Source organism: Psammomys obesus, unplaced genomic scaffold (genome assembly GCF_907164565.1).
Source record: "Psammomys obesus unplaced genomic scaffold, mPsaObe1.curated_primary_1811, whole genome shotgun sequence".
Classification (NCBI taxonomy): Eukaryota; Metazoa; Chordata; class Mammalia; order Rodentia; family Muridae; genus Psammomys; species Psammomys obesus.
In genome coordinates this window covers 5,308,638-5,322,103 of record NW_026596091.1, presented here as the reverse complement: position 1 = coordinate 5,322,103, position 13,466 = coordinate 5,308,638, and positions in this window count along the sequence as shown.

The following is a 13,466-nucleotide window of genomic DNA, read 5'->3' as shown; positions in this document are numbered from 1 at the left end:
TTAAGGATTATTTTTTAATAGATTCTTTAGACTTTTATGTATGAATTATTTATGAAAATACACTAAGAAAAAAATGTTAAGTTTAGGACTTTTTTCTAAAGAAGCCAAATCAGGGATAGTAATTTAAGTTTATTTTTTCTTATAAAATACAATGTATTTTTATAAAATACATTTTAATCACAAGAGAGCACTTATACAATTCAATTCATAGTGACTATATAACCTAGTGGTATAGATTTCATTAATAAGTTGACACTAAGGCACTCTAAACAAAATGCTTTTATAGTTAAGGCCTCAAAACCATTTACTATGCACATTAACCAGCAAATATGGAAGGCCTTGGTTTGAAATTTTTCTCCTCATTTGCTGAATTTTCCTTTCCCAGGGAGCTACAGCTTTTTCAGGGAACTAATTCCAAATAGGAGCTTAGCAGGACAGCTTAGAAATGATAAATAACTGCTTTTCAACTTTGACCCAGAAGTGAAACCCACTTCCAATTCCCCTGTAAGCCAGTCAAAGAGAACACAGATCCAAGACAGGGAGAAGGAGAGGGCCAGTAGACACTTGTGGGTGCAGGCACTGTTCATTTGTTCCTTTCAGTGCCTGTGGCCACTGTCCTATGGCACCACAGGGAGGGTGAGCCAGGCCCTTTCCCAAGCAAGGCTTGGAGAGACTACCTTTTCTTCAGTTCACCAACGGCGAAAGAAACACCAGCCGTTGTAGAGGAAGAAGTGAAGACCCCCAAGTTCCATGCCTAAGTCTGGGCAAGGGCAGAGCAGCCCATACAGACAGCCTTGGTGAGGGGCACCTGCACAGTGAGGGCCGTGCAGCCCCCTGGGTGTGGCTGAGTCAAGGCTGAGCCTCAGCAGCCACTTCTGCCCTGGTGTCCCGAGTCTCCTATGCGTGTGACATGGAAACTGACAACCACTTCTGAGTCCACTGTAACTTTCCACACTGCCACGGGTCCCACTGTAATCCTGGAACAAAGAGACAGTGACCGTTTGTCATTCTGAAGAGAAACAGAAGCTGGTACCTTTCCTGTGGACACTGGTTGAAGCTATGCCATTCTTTGCTTTGAGCAGGGACATTGTTGATCCTTCCCAGAATGCACATGGATCTCTTCCTTCCACTGGTGACCCGGCCCTCCCTCCTTCAGGACAGAACACGAGAGCCTTTGCCATGGTTAAACACAGTGCCTTCCAGCACACAATAGGTGCTTAATAAATACTCACTGAATATACATAAATGAATGAACAAATCAAGTAATCACTAGGGATGTTTGAGGTGCTATCTAAAGGGTTTATTTACTCTAGTTCACTAGTTATTTTGATGTCAATAGCTATTCTGTATCACCTAGTAACGTTGTCCATTTTGCTCTGTGTAGTATACAAGTTTCAATTGTTTGGGCTTCATGATTCTTCTGGACAGATACCACAGAAATTGTTACGTGGGCCAGACCTGTCTTGGCAGACTGAGAAGGCCCCAAATCACCCCAAGTCACGTTCTGCAGATCCCATGCAGCTTCTCATGTTCCCCCCATTTTGGTATTTAATTTCTACATATGTATATATCCTTGGACTTCATACCTGAGAAAGTAAAATAAACTATTTCTTTAATAGCTTGTCTTTGTTATTATAAACTGTCACCTGGGGGCCATTATGAAGTACATAATGGTCCCAGACTGGTGGATGTTTGCTGTGAGGGTGTGGCTTGGTCAGGGGAGATGACGCTGCACATACATAAAGTTGTGGCTTAAACCTCCTGTTTTCTTACATCGTGAAGGGGCTATCTGTGAGCATGATTGGCTTATTTTTGTAGATTCTCAAACTGATAATTTTTTTTAATCAGTCCAGACTCTCAGCGCTACAGGCTTCAGAAACCAATTTTTTAATTTTTATTTTTTTAATAGCAAGAGCATCGGGACTCAGGTCACAGAGCTGAACTGGTGTTAGGGACTGCAGATCAAAAGGTACCATTGAGACCCTACCTGCTGCCCTGCTTTCTTCCTGGTTGGTGTTTTCAGGCAGCCTTTCCTCTGGAGGAGTGAGGAGCCTTTTAGGAGCCTGGAAAGCTCACACTTAAAACTTCTTGCCCCTCATTGGTTAGCTCATGCCACGTGGCTGAGGAAGCCAGAGGGGTCTGCATCATCCAAAACTTCTCCTTTGGTGCTGGGTAAAGCTCTCCTCAGAAGAAAGGTTGTAAGAAATAGGCTTTAGCAGGTTAAACAAACAAACAAGAACAACAACAGCAACACCAAAACGGTAACCATAAGCCATTTTAGTAACATTTTTGCCTTTTGTAAACATTGAAGTCAAGGCTCTTATGTTTCTATCCAACCTCTATACAGTTGGCTAGGCAATTACCACATTTTTCAGACTAATACAGAGTGGCCCAGCAACCTGGGCAGAGCTGTTTCCAGCCTGGTGGCGACAGACTCCTACCCGGGACCCTGTTTTCCAGATTTCTATTCAACTGAGTCCCTTTGTTTTCCCCTTTAACACTAACAGAGGATTCCACAGAAATTGCAAATTGCATTTTATAAACCAAATTAAGTACATCAGTGCTGAACTGTTGTTTGGGTTTCCTAACATCCCTTCCATGTGGCAGTGTCCCATGTTCCCATTTTCTGCTGCTGTTGTTCACTTGGAGACATGCTGGTCTGGTGTTTGGGCCTGGAATGAGGAGAGGGGAGTGGGAGGGAGATAAGTGTTCTCCCTTCTCTCCCTCTGCCTGCTTCTGGCAAGCTGGGAAGCCCAGCTGTCTCCCCACACACATACTCTTGGTCTGGCTCGGAATGCCCCAAATTCTCAAGTCCAGAATGCCATGCATCTGCATCGCGTCGGTTGCACAAGAGAACAACCGCACTGAAGCCCCGGAGGGAAACTGCTGGCTCCCTTGGTCACCCCCAGCAGATTCATGTTCTAAAACGAAGGGCAGCAGAACCCCAAGCTCATACTGGAGATGGCAGCGACCTCCAAAGTTGTTGCTTGGAGAAGGCTTTTGGGAGACACTAGCATCTGTGTGAGGCTGAGGCCAGGGTACCCGCAGGAGCCTTCGGTGTGCTGCTCCAGCCCCACGCTGGTCCCACCTCTGTACTTTTCAGTTAGGAGTGGATTATTGCTCTCTGATTCGAATACATTTTAGATCCAGTAAGAAAAACTGAGAGGATCTAGTTCTGTAGCCCAGGCTGGCCTGAATCTAACTTTCAAGCCAAGTCCTTGAACTTGGAGCAATCCTCCTGTTTCTGTCTCCAAAATGCTAAGATTACAGGCATGAGCCACTAAACTCAAGATATGTTCCTGACATTTAAACCTGTAAGACTCCCAACTGATACAATTGAACTGGGATCCTACCAATGACACTGGGTAGGCAGAAAATAATTCCAAGTGAAGTGGGATTTAGTTGCATACATCTGCAGTCCTTTGAACATTTGCTCTTAAACATTGTGAATAATATTACTGATTTAAGCCTTACAACATCGACCCATGTATGCTCTTACTGTCCTGGACTCCCTTTGTGGACCGAACTCACAGAGACCCGCCTCTGTCTGCCTCCCTAGTGCTACCACACCCAACTGCCAGGGTATTTCTTAATCCCGTCAAACTAACAACAAACATGAAGCCTCACCATCTCCCAGGCTGGCCTTGTTGTCCTGTAGTGCTAGGATCATGGACACGCAGCATTACTCTTGTTGAGAACTGTGTTGGTAGACACCAACAATCACTTAAAATCTACCCTTTCTCCCTCCTAGACAGATGATTTATAACAACACCCCAGGGCAGTCAAAGGACATTGTGAGCCTCCTGGACCTGGGCTTGGTGCAGAATGACCCAAGGATAGAGGATCTCAGGAGATACCAGGGGGAAAGAGTTAGGGAAGCCTACTATTGAGGAACTTCAAGTTGACTGTGGGCACGAATCAATTTGTCACTTTTCCTGGGATCATGTAATGAAATCTCTAAGATATTCCTATTAGCAATGCCATTTTATATGAGTGTTTTGTCTGCTTGTATGCGTGTATGTGTGAGCATGAGTACAAGCCTGTGTATGTGTATGTGTGTGTGTGTGTGTGTGCATACCTGTTTCCCATAGAGTTCAGAAGAAGGTGTCAGAGCCCCTGTAACTAGAATTAAAGATAGTTGTGAGCCACCATGTGGGTGCTGGGAACCAAACCCAGGTCCTCTTCAAGAGCAGCCAGTGCTCTTAACCCCTGAGCCCCTGCTCCAGCTCCAGAAATGAGACAACTTGGAGAAAACGGGTGAAATGTTTTATCTGTTTGCTGTGTTAATAGGGTAGATCCCCTGGCTGGATTCTGAGTATATAAGACTGGGGCTTCAGGAGAAACAACAAAGAGATGACTCGAATGATAGGCCTGTTGTCTGTTTCTGTTCTCTAGCACCCTTGGACTTTGAGGAGTTGCTCTGAGCTGATCAGGGAGTTTGCTGGACCTAGAGTTGGGGCTTTCAGTGTCTTTCAGGCTTCAGCGGCTCCACTGGACTCTTCACTTCTAGCATCTTTGCTTTGGGGTGGCACAGCAGGAAAGATTGGGAACTCTCTGGGTTTGGGAAGAAGTGTGTGCCTTAGAATACTTTTCCTAAGGAAAAGCCATGGTGGCCCCAAAGGGAAGAGCATTTATTCCATTTCCAGGCCAGCACCCCCAAAGAAACTCTCAAATGGGGTCTCAGCTAGCACCAAACTCACTAGCTGAGGCTAGCCTTGAATTCCTGAGCATCCTCTTCCTAAATGCTGGGATTATATGTATACACCACTAGGTTCAGCTAACACACACACACACACACACACACACACACACACACACACACGAGGCCCTTAAACAAGAATTCTCCATTCTTTAGTCTCTTTAGGCCCTGGAAACTACCATTTTACTTTCTCCATCTGGAACTTGGAATCAAGTTGTCCTTACCTTTTTGTGACTGGCTTGTTTCATTTAGCGTGTTGTTGTTCTGCCTCAATATGACAGAATCAATAAGGCCAGGTCATAGCTCACTCTACAAAATTCCACATTTGGCTCACGTAGTCATCGGCCAAAGCACACTGGTTGCTTCTACATTTTGGCTATTATGTACAATGCTGCTGTCAACACAGGTGAACAAATATCCTTCGGAGTCTCTGCTTTCAGTTCTTCCGAGTATATACTCACAAGTGAAATTGCTGTATTGGCTGGCAACTCGTGTTTCATTTTGTCCCCTTGGCATTCTGAAACAGGGTCTCACTTTGCAGCATAAGCTGGCCTGGAACTCACTGAAATCCTCCTGCCTCAGCTTCCCAAGTGCCAGGGTTACAAGTATGAGCCGCCTCTGTCTGTCTGTCCGTCTTTACCTCTCTGTCCATGTGTCTGTCTCTTCCCTCCTCCCCCCACCACTGAGCTACACTCCCAGGTAATACTTTTGGAGGAACCTCCATTCAGTTTTCTCCACAATGGCCATACCATTTTACATTCCCACCAGCAGGGTACAATTTTACAATTTCTCTTCATGCTCACTATCACTTTTTGCTTTTTCCCTGGGGTTTTTGATGGTAGCACCATAACGGGCATGGGATGGTGTCTCCTATTTTTTATTTGCATTTCCTGAGTGCTCAGAGGCACTGGGCATCATTTCTTTTCTTGAGCTTACTGGCTTTCTGAGCATTATTTGGAGGAATGTCTGGTCGAGGCCTGTGTGCAGCTGGAGTTGTTTCATTCCGTGTGTACTTTGGTTGAATATCCAGGTGTGGCGTCTACGTCCAGCACACAGTATAGTCTCTCTGAGCCCAGAGAGCAGTCAGACACAGAGTCCTGGGCTCCAGCTCCCTTACTCTGCCTTATTTATCAGGATAGTAGATGATGGGAAAGCCTAAAAGGCAGATTTCACCTTTTTTCCCCCCACAATACTTCAATCAGGGTAACGTGGGGAAGCCAGTTTCAGGTACCACCCCAATTATTTGATTCAAGATGAAGAGTGATATGTTTAGACCTGCCATCACTTAGACAGCTGCTAACAGAATCTTTAACACACATATCAAGAAGACCAGAGAACATAGTTCAGTCTTTCATTTCTTCTTAATACTTGAAAAGGCATGTATTGTTTTAAAATTCCCTCAAAAGCTGCAGCAGGTAGAGTTATTCCTCTGTTTGTCTGCATTCAGAACCATTAAGTCAGAGCCACCTTGAAATTGAAACCAGGAAAATCCCTGATCACTTGCCAAGAGAGGAAGCACAAGCCTGTCGCCTGCTGTTATTAAATAATTACCTAGTTGCTGACACATTGCAGAAGTGGTGGAAACTGATGTGTTGGCAAGGATGAATAGGGATTAATAATGAGCTTGGGTCACGAGGCTTATAAATGAGGTAGGACATTGTTGTGTCCCTGAGTTTTGGCTTGGAACCACCAAACCAGGCACCGTATCCTTCCAACTCAAATAACCAGGCCTTAATGTGGTAAGTAGTTAACACTGGCTGTGTAAATGACCATGGTTAACTGGTCCAGTTCATTTTGAAGACACTCAGAAGTCATGGGACATCAACAGAAGCAGTCGCGCTGGTGATCTGGAGAGAGGAGAAGGAGGGAAGAAAAATGGACAGCAGAATGGTTTAGTTTTTTTGACAACCCACCTTCACCTAGGCTCATTAGCCACCAGGGTGACTTTCCTCTGGAATACAGTCTCTAGGATGAATTCAACCCGAGCTTCCCAGATTTTCTTGCTCAGTAACGCCTTCCACTTGAGTTCTGAATAGCAACCGTTTGTGCGTCTCCTACACAATTCCTTGCCACACCACATGCTGAAAAGTACTTAACACTTGGCCGTAATTCTCCAACTTAAACACACTCCAAGAGAAGCTACAGCCTCATTTCCTGATCGGGGTAGTTTGGTCAATGGTTTTGCTGCAGAACAGGTAACTTAGGGTGGAAATTTGAGGATCATCCCAGACTCTTCTTTTTTTTAATTAATTTATTTTTTATGAATTACAGTTTATTCATTTTGTACCCCAACTGCAGCTCCCTTTCTTGTCCCCTCCCAACCCCACCCTCCCTCCCTCTTTTCCACCCATGTACCTCCCCCAGTATTGCTCCCCAAGTCCTCAGGGTTCGTTAACTTTATCTTCCACAGACAGAAAGAACACGGAAGCACTGTCTGAACCAGATACTCTGGGGAATGGAAGAGACAATGCTACTAATTGCTCAGAACAAATGCTCTGGAGCCAATGGAGACTTTTGATTTACCTGTTCATCTGGTCTCTGTCTTGTTTTTATTTTGAGAGAAGTTCTTTCTGTGTAGCTTAGGCTGGCCTCCAACTGGAAATCTTGCCTCTGCTGTGCAAGTGCTGGGATTACAGGTGTGTTCCACCATGCCTGGCCATTTTTCTCCTCAGCCTTGTCATCACTGCTGTACTTCATGCCTTTCTAGTTATTGGATATACATCCCACTTTGCCGTCATCTCCTTCAGTTTTGGTCCTTTTCTGCACACCTCATACATCATACACACAGACACACATTTAATATTCTCATGTGGTTGCTTAAAATCCTTCAGTGGCTGCTGTAAGTTGATGAATTTCAAATAGCTTAGTATAGTTTATGAAGCTTTCTGTATGGATAATTTTTTACTTCTCCAGCCTCTCTGCTCATTCATTGGTCCATCTGTTCCACATCTATTGACTGTTCCTCTAAGCCAGTCACAATTCTGGAGTCTAAGAACATAATGATGAGATGGGCTCTGCCCTCAAGATGTTGACAGCAGAGAAGCTGGAAGCGGCCAAGTGAACACTAGTAAAATGCATCCTAGTGAAGCACTTCAGTAACACAGAGGGGGTGCTGGCACCCAGTCTCAGCAACATTGTCTTCATCTTCATCATCATCATCATCATCATCATCATCATCATCATCATCATCATCATTGTCGTCATCACCATCACCATTCTCCTCATTATCTGAGAGTTGGAACGAAATCTCAGGCCTCTGCAACCAACTCACTGGGTCAACACCTGCGTTTTCACAAGCAAATCCAGTGAATGTTTCTTTTTGAAATACTTGGTTCATGAGCATACATTGGTTACAAGTTTGCTAAATGAAGGATGAGGTGGAGGAAAGTCACATTCTTAGAGGGTTTCAGAAGTGCAGAGGCACAGGAGCAAGAGAGAATAAGCTTGTGAGAAATAAGCTTTGGGAATGGAAGGTAGGGCTAACTTAGAGATACCATTAATTCAAGGAAACCTCTTGGTAAAATTCAGTTCCTCCACTTCTGTTGGATCCCATCAAGAAACAGTGATAAAGAGTATTTGATTCATGGAGACAAAGGGCAGAACAAAAGTTACCAGGGGCGGGGGAAAGTGCGATGGAGAGTGTTATTTAACGGATGAGAGTCTGGAATGATGAAAATTTTCTGGAAATGGGCAGTGCCGATGGCTGTATAGTGTTTAATACTACTGGACCTTACACTAAAAAAAATAGTTACATAACAGTTTTAGTTAACAGAAACTTGCTTAGCATGCATGATGCCGCGGGTTTCATCGAAGGCACCCTATAAGACTGAGCGTGGGGCGCCTGCTTGTAATCCCAGCACGTGGAAGGCAGAGGCTGGAGGACCAGAAGAGCCTCAAGGTCATCCTCACTGCCTAGTGAGTTCAAGGCCAGCGTGGGATGCACAAGAACCTGTCTCAAAAGAAAAATGTGGAAAAAGAAAGGTTAGAGTATTACATTTTGTTATATTTTCCTTAAAACTCTAGTACTTTGCTGTCTAAAAAGACCTCATTTTTTCAAGTCCCAGCTCTACCCACGTCCTTGTCTTGATGTCCCAGAAACCAGTCCTTATTTCTTGGAGCCCAGTGCTCACATCCGCCAAGAAGGCCTAATGGTGGCGTCTGCACCGTAGCCCTGTCCTTAAAATCCTTTGAGATAGTCATTCATTGAACTCAAGGAGGAGTCTGTTGAGTAGCTCATGACCATGGACAATTGCAGAACCAAGCCTTAGCTGCATGCCTAGCCCAGCTGGAGCTTATGTCACACACCAACCCTTATACTCCTCTTTAACTCTACTCCCTCATCTGTCTCCTCTCTCTCCACAGCAGTGGTTCTCAGCCATGGCTGCACATTAGAATCACCACGAGAGCTTTGACAAACCCCAGAACACAGACCAATTACAGTGGAATTTCAGGACCTGGGGCTGGAGGCACCGTTAAGACAGAGCCCCACAGTTCCAGTTTGGTGAGCCAACATCACCTGGAGGGCACAGCAGGACATGAGTCCTGGGCTCCAGGCCCAAAATCTCCAACTGAGCAGATAGAAAACAGTTCTCTGCTTTCCACCACTACCATCTAACGGCTCTTTCCTTTTGCTTGCGGTCTGTACTTCCTACCTCCTTCCTAGTGGCTGCTTCCAGACCTGCCCCTGAAATTCTTTTGGAAAACATTTGCCAGCAGCTTTCTTGGTACCAATGGCTTCTGTGTTCTCAGGCTTCATTGCTTTAGACATAGTTGACCATCCCTTGCAAGTCTCCCTTTTGAATTCGGGCCACTACTTTTCAGGGCTTTATTTCCTTCTCATCCCTTTTCCTTCATTTGGAAGCGGAGACTTCCATGACCATTTACTTGTCTCTTTATATTTATTCTTTATAAATCTAAAAAGAGCAGGTGTGAGAGGACCTGATTTTGAGTATGTGCTCATTTGTGTGTGTGTTCGCATGTGTGCCCATGTGTGTCCATGGATGTGCATGTGTGCATGTGAGGAGGTCAGATGTTTACACTGACTGTTTTGTTTTATTTTATTTTGGGACCGGGTATTTCATTGAGCATAAAGCTCCTTGGCCTAGTTAGAGTGGGCTGGACAGTAAGCCCCAGGGGTGTCCCTACCTCTGCCTCCCCAGTGCTGCCATAACTGAGTATTTGGATGTGAGTACTTGGAATGTAACTTAGACCTTCCTGCTGTGTTGCAAGCCCTTTACTGACGGAGCCATCTCCCCAGACCCAGGCTTAAAATGATTTATTTTATTTGTAAGTATGTGTCTCTGTGTGGGTGTGCAGAGTGACTGCAGGTGCCTGGGGAGGCATCAAACACCTGGGGAGCTGGGGTTACAGATAACTGCGAGCTTGATGTAGATGCTGGGAACCGAACTTGGGTCCTCCGAAAGAGCAGTCCATACTGTTAACCATTGAGCTGTCTCTCCAGCCTCAGGCTTCATATCTTTATGTTCACTGGTAGCACCCTCCCACTAGTGAGTCTTGGGTGATGGTGATCACAACACTGGAAGGCCTTACATTCCTGAGCCATACCTGGCTCTTAGCCGTGTAGAGTCCCATCTTTAAGAACATGTAATGTCATGCTCTGGAGAACTCCAGGGATGGCTGGACTATAGATCATGACATCAGAGGAAAGAGCTGGGAACACTAAATACATTGCATGGAGAAAACTAGCCAGGGATGACCAAAAGGCAAGGAGATGGTCCTGAGGTCCTGTTAGCAGACCTAAGCAGTCAGGGAGGTGGCAGATGTGATGACAGGGACCATCCAACAGAGCCCCCAAGGCTATAATAAAATGTGAGTGAAGGGCTGGTCACTGCACAGGGAGGGTGTTAGTCACAGTCCTAGGATGGGCCGTGAGACCACCCCAGAGAGAACTCACAAGGGGTTTCAACCTGACAGCTGGAATTCAGTCACTCTGGCAAGAAACGGGGTGATAAGGAACCTGTTACGGTCTGTACCCTTTATTATCGTCCTGTGCAAAACACGGCTCTGTGTGTGCGAGAAGGGGGTGGAGGGGGGAAGGTCTGTGGGGCCCTCATCACAAGATAAAGTCACCCTGAGCTGTTTCCCGTCTGTGTTATTCAGCAGGGTGGCTCACATATTGAAATCTGAAACTCCTCGGGTGAAAAGCCCTCTGAAGGCTATACCAGATGTGGCCTGTGGGGCCTCCCAAGCCCAGAAAGATGAGTTAATCCGGGAAGGAAATGATTTTGAACTTGCATCAAACTTAGGGGCTTTGATCCAACGGGCCATAACAACTGAAAACAAGGCTATCAGAGGAGCTGTGGGTGGCAGTCCTGTCTCCCGAACAAGGGCCAGGCTGCTGGCTGCAGGCTGGACCCAGAACGGCCCCAGACGCAGATGGCCTCACATGATGCTGTGAAAATCCTGGTCGCCCGAACACATGCATTTGTAAACAAAGCTCTCTCCCCCTCTAAAGCCCCCAAAGCCACTGATGTCTGCAAGATTCTCCCCCTGAGTGCCCTCGATGGCCTTTCCAACCTGGAATCTTCTGCCCCATTATGGATGACATAGAGCTTGCAACATGACTGTTCTCCAGGTACAGTTTTCTTTCTTCAGTTATATGATGAACTGCTAATGGTCTCAGGCCAAGTCTACTTTACATTTCTTTGTACCTCTGAATGCTTAGTCCCCTGAGAAACATTATTTACAGAAAAGTACAGAAAGTTCTCTTATACATTCCGAAAATCTGGTGCAGACCCTGGCCTATAGCACACACTGAGCCAGAGAATAGATGTTTATTAAACTGATAGAATGGTTGGTTACAGCTAAGTAGAACTACTTTTCTCAGTTACTGGAGGGCATAATGAGTTTAAGTGATTTCTGGGGAGAGGTTTGGTTTATGTCCTGGCTCAAGCAGATACCTGTCTGTCATGGTGGGAGCCTGTGCTTCTGCCTGCAGATAAATTGATGGATCCGGAAGTAGAAAGTTCAGGCCGGGGACAGCCATGGATAGCACTTTCAGAGGTCGCCCCAGCAACTCACTTCTCCTGGTAGGTTCCATGTGCCAGAGACTCCACCACATCCTGGTGCAGTGCCACCAGAGAGACTCCAGGAAGCAGCTTCACACGTGAGCCACACAGACGTTTCATTCTCCCTTTTCATAGAGGTTTTTCTTCTCTGACCCCCACTTCTGTGTCCTCCACATAAACTGCTGAATTGTCTCCTGGCTCTCCAGATTGGACTGACTCACACTGCTTCAAAGAGGTCTTTCCTGGGATTTATTTTTTGTCTTAGAACCAGAGAAAATGTTTAGTCTTTTTGTAGGGTACTAGTACATTTAGGAGTTGTTGGCCTATATGTCATTTGCCACATGGAAAAAACAGATCTCTAGTGCGAGCAGAGTAAGGGAGCCAAAGGAAAAAGCTAAGCGAGAACTCTGACGGTGTTCAAACCCCTCAGTTACAGTGTGTATTTCAAGCCCCAGGCACAGGCACATTCCTGTCCGTGGATAGGCTTGCATGGTCAAGGAAGTATTGTTTTAATATCCTCTCTCCTCCACACAGACGGGTTTGGCTTAGATCCCCGCCACCGTAAGCAACTGTGTCCTGACACAGTCGCTGCGTGGTGGTGGTGGGGCCCGCAAATGAAAACAAATGGATGAATGAAGTCTCATTACACCAGGTTAGAAAGTTTTGCAGTAGGGACATTTCAAAACTCCCCATGCTTATTTGTGGTTTTAACAAGTTACCTTTTTTATATCCTTCCTGAATCTAACGTAGTGTTTGGTACAGAAGAGGAGCATTCTATGCCTGGATACGATAGTGTCTGGTGGCTTGATTCTTTAATTTGTTGTTTTCAATGAGTTTATTTTTCCTGCATACACATTTATTGAAAAGCTTTGAGGTCTGCAGTTATAATGCATAATGAGAAACATTCTTAAGTATTTTTCAAACGACATAAGGGATGATAGGCCTGTATCACGGAGAGGTTTTCTTTGTGGGCAAGAAAGAACCTGTAGGAAAGAACCCTTTCCCAGGTTTATGGCCAAGAAGATGCTTGTAGAGACAGAATGGCACCCACATTATTATATCTGGACTCATGGCCCAGTGTGTATGAGGGAGCTTATTAGAACCACAGGCAGGTGGGTGAGCAGTGTAACACCTCTGGCTACCACAGCTACAAACAGAACCTTTAGCCTCAAATCCTCCTCTAGATCTGCTACCCCTATATAGGCTCTGTTGGCTTTTACCCTTTTACTCACAAAATTTTATCATTTTACTTTATTGTTTTCATTTCACTTCAAACCAGCTCACCCTCCAGGACCACCTGTTTGTCCTCTTTCAGAATCTATTGATCTAATCATTTAATCACTTGTTCTAGGAACAGCAACCACATGCCATATAACCACATATCTTTACCCCACTCTCCTGTGACAAATGTCACTGACATTTATTCATTTATATATTTGCTGTTCTTTCTCTTTATAACTTTCAAAGCTTTGTTCTCCCTCTATCTCTCTGTTTCTGCTGGGGATTGAACCTAGGGCCTTATGTATTCCAGGTAAATTCTTTAACACTGAGCTATATCCATGGGGGCGGGGATGTTTGTTTTGTTTTTGAGACAGAGTGTCTCTATGTAGCCCTGGTCTGGAACTCACAGAGATCCACTGGCCTCTGCCTCCTGAGTACAGGGATTAAAGACATGGGTCACTGGTTTTCTTTCTTTCTTTCTTTCTTTCTTTCTTTCTTTCTTTCTTTCTTTCTTTCTT